At 36.5% G+C, this 4,131-nt stretch overlaps 1 non-coding gene across 1 annotated transcript; it reads left to right on the top strand.

Moving 5' to 3' along the window:
- Window positions 1–3,551: 3,551 nt before the first annotated feature.
- On the top strand, window positions 3,552–3,624 carry Trnak-cuu (transfer RNA lysine (anticodon CUU)). The gene has a single exon. It is a non-coding gene; the product is annotated as a tRNA-Lys (tRNA).
- Window positions 3,625–4,131: the final 507 nt, after the last annotated feature.

Genomic DNA, 4,131 nt, shown 5'->3' with positions numbered 1-4,131 from the left:
GGTATTAATCATCCATTGAGCGGAAGACGTAAGACGTGCGGAGAGCCGGCGCTTTCAGCGAAGTTTAAAAACGTCCGGTAATGGGGCCGTTTCCGCCATAACCGTCCGACTGCAGTTTATAGCGGCCTTGAGACACTGGGTTAAGCCGCTCTGTACAGAAATTATTTTACTTTTTCTTTCAAACAGTCTTTATTTACTTGCTTGGGTATTTTTTACTTTCACGGAAAATGGAAATAAGCCACTGTAGTACATGCATACCATGCATAATTGAGTAATAGTAATATTAGGTAATTGAGTCTAGAATACCAATTAGGTTCGTCAAACGCTAGTATTGCAAGTCCGCCAGCCCACAAACCACACGCAGCAAGGGCGGAAACCACTTATATAATTAATTACTATATTATCTCAAGTTATTAATATCCGCTGAATAATAAATTAATCCGTTACTATAATTAATTACCAATACCCTACTTAGGCCTTGTGTTTGACGAGCTGCGCATGGATGAATGGATTAATTCCAATCTAATACAATCAAAATGACCTTGAAAGTAATTTTAATCCCATAAATTCTCACTGAATTTATCGATAAATCGACACTCGATTCTTCAGCAATACCGACAAGACCGTCAGCACTATTTTGAAGCTTGCAAGCTGAAGTAAAAACACTTGCAATCTTGATGGATCTGGAAGCGAGCCAGATTTTTCATACTTCACAGCAGCTCACAGTTATCAATATTAAACGCATCGAAACCCAATATTATGTTCGGCTTTGTGTAACTAAGCTATAACATTCGTTTTAGCGCTAAAACGGTTTCAATTGACTCTGAAAAATATTTTGTACATTATGATGTGTAGTATAAAATAAAATTTTAACAATTTTGATATTCAACTTAGTTGAACAGTTGCTAATCCAAGAAATTTTATTCTTATCTTTAGTAGACAGTTATAATTTACACAAATCCATCAGTGTAGAACTCTCTGTGGATTCGAGGCAAATAAAAAACATTGCGTTGCGATTTGAAGTGTAATCCTCAAGATTTGTACAGAGTGAGCAAATGATTATGATTATTATGATAAAACAGCCAGCATTACAGCTGTTACTGCGCTGTTTGTTATTGCTCGCCGCTACTCCCGCTGTTCGCGGGCTTCAGATCAAAGCGATCCTTCGGTTATGGCGGTAGGCGTTTATTTGTCGTAGGTCATCTATATAAAGTGCTAAATTTTTCATTTGTTTGCCCAAACAGCCAAGAAAAGGGGTCAATCTTTCAATAGTTTCAGTTTTATTTAAGGGTGAATTATCTAAATAATAAGTAGTTGGTAGTTATAATATTCTAAATTCACATAAGTACTCCTCTCTCCTGCCGTGCTCTTACAGAGCCCAATAATGTTCTAACTTTTAGTACATTGGATGCAATAAAATATTGGGTATTGAGCAATCGTACCTAACTGACATCTGGAGGAGTAGAACAAAACGATGAATAATTTTGAGTAATTTTAAAGCTTTTATGAAAAATCCTGTTCTGGTGGGGAAAAACGCGAGGGGAGACTAAGCCAAATACTCAATTTGCCTCTGGTAAAGGAGAGAGTAGTGTATCAGCAATGGAGACTGACTGACCTTATGATGATCAAAAACTCTGGCGTTAGATTAAAAGCTTTACACAAAAAAATACCCTTTCCAATACTTTTCCAAAGGTTCCAAAAGTCAAGGTCACTTGAGAGTTATCTTGAACCCACCAGACGATTGTTGTGTTTTATGACGTCACGGTTACGAGCGCGTGCTGCGGCCGAAGTTACAGCCGGCTTTACGACTGCTCTAATCTAGGGTCCCACCACACAATGCGGTTTCGGTGTCGACTCCATTACATCTTTTCTACCTTTCTGGTTATTTTTAGATACTTATCACAAAAAGCAACCAAAAATAGGAATCTGTTTGTTACAATAAGTATGTACAGTCAGCGACAAATACTTCGTGACACCCAATGACCAAAAAGTTGATAACACAACCTTATTCCAACGAGGGCTATCGTTTTTATACTTAACAGTTGGCACCCCTGGCGATTGACAGAACCTTACTCTACAGTGGCGCCATCTTGATGAGCGCAAATGCGATAGTCTTCCTACCACTTTCGCGCTCACCAGTCTGCGCCACTGTCTTCGCTACTAGCAAGTGACAGGACCTTACTCTACAGTGGCGCCAACTGGTGAGCGCTAAAACGATAGCCCTCATTGTAATAAAGACGTGTTGCGAACTTATTGGCTACTTTGGGTGTCACGAATTATTTGACGCTGACTGTCCTCGTGATGTTCGTTCGTTTCAGCCGAATGACGTCCACTGCTGGATAAAGGCCTCCCCCAATTCTCATTCTCATGATGTTATACCTAATTCTTCTTAATGAGGACACCATATAAAAGTGTATTAATTAATTAAAGTTTTTGGAATAGAACCGACTAACTAATAAGCCTTGATCTTATGATTTTTGAATTTGCTTTATTAATCCTCTATTGTATTTATGAACAGCCCATTATCTTAATAATAATTTAGCTTCGCCAGTTCGCCACAAAGGTATATGTTATCAAAGCTTGAGAGTATATTTATTTAACGAATTAGTTCCCTCAGAAACGAACCTCTTTTGATACTACAGCGTCTACAGCTTTTTAATTAGAAACAAAGCCTGTTGCTACGCTTGAAGCGCTAGATTAAAAATACTTAACTGTAGAGATTGGCTGTCGCTGTCGCCCGCTTTAATTGAAATTCCAGAGCGACTGTCGGTTCTATTAGTATTGTGCCTAGTGACACTTCATTTGTAGTAAAATAGTGTTTGTTTCTATGATATACTAACTAATTTCTTAGTTTTTGATAAAATAAAAAGAAGTACAAAGTTTAGTTAGATCATCAAACTGTTCAGTGTCCTAATTGTGTAATCCACACACAAATAATTTTAATTTTAATACATTTTCTTTAACAAACATACCGAAAAGTACTTATTACGGCAATAAAATCTTATGGTCTCACTTTCCCCATGAATCTTGCTGTCTTGATAATCAAACATAGGATTATTATGTCACGTAAATCTAAACACTAAACTGAAAGTAGGTATACTTATTAGGTAGTCATAGTAAAATCATTCGGACTAAATCTGGATAAAAGCAGGTCAAGTCCAGCACTTTGAGGAGGCTATAGAGAAGTTGCCTACATTCATACATTCATGAAAATACCGAATGTAAAAATACTTTACTATCTGTTCTAAAATCAGGAAAAAATAAACACGTTTTATAAATGAAATCCATTGACAACTTCAAGACGGTCTTGACCTCGTTTTGAAGCTATAAAACAGAAGTGTTATGAAGAGTGACAAAAATAACATGGTTTAAAAATAACTAACTCCGCCCGATAAAAAAAACTTTGACAATTTCGTAATAGATGTTGTGCTACTTTATCTTATTCATTTGCTTCACGCTCCAATATTGCTTTTAACTTTTTGTAAATAAATCGATGTCGCCGCGTCACAGTTATCCGAAACTATACGTTAATTTCGTAATCCTATACAACTGCCCGGCTAGCTCAGTCGGTAGAGCATGAGACTCTTAATCTCAGGGTCGTGGGTTCGAGCCCCACGTTGGGCGACACAACTTTTTACATTTTGAAATGCTAAATTAACAATTTTTAACTAAAAATAAAGAATAACAATTTTGATAATTTTATGATCGGTACAAAATATACAACATAATACAACCAAATTGAGAGTATCCTGTAAAAGTCGGGTGAAAAACACATTCAACAAAATAAATCTTAGACAATTGGGTATTTGTAATTAAGGTGATAAAATACTTCACAATAATTATCTCAAAATACAACTTACTTTGGTATTAAAAACTCAAGTTTTGAAATTGAAATGTAAATATCTGTTTACCGTTGTAAAAGTGTTTTTGTTGCAAAATCCCATGAAACTTAATCATTTAAAATATTAAAAATCAAGAGATGGGTAGTGTCAAATACCCAATTTTAAATTAATAACAACCACTGACCTGCAATTTTCCGCTCGCGCATCTTCCTCCACAGTTGCTCAGCTTTCCGCATCGGCCAGTTCTCCACTTTGGCGCTGAACGATCTGAAGAACTTGTACTCCTTGA

Source organism: Ostrinia nubilalis, chromosome 20 (genome assembly GCF_963855985.1).
Source record: "Ostrinia nubilalis chromosome 20, ilOstNubi1.1, whole genome shotgun sequence".
NCBI lineage: Eukaryota > Metazoa > Arthropoda > Insecta > Lepidoptera > Crambidae > Ostrinia > Ostrinia nubilalis.
The sequence above is the reverse complement of the archived record's forward strand: the minus strand, read 5'-3'. Positions and strand labels throughout refer to the sequence as shown.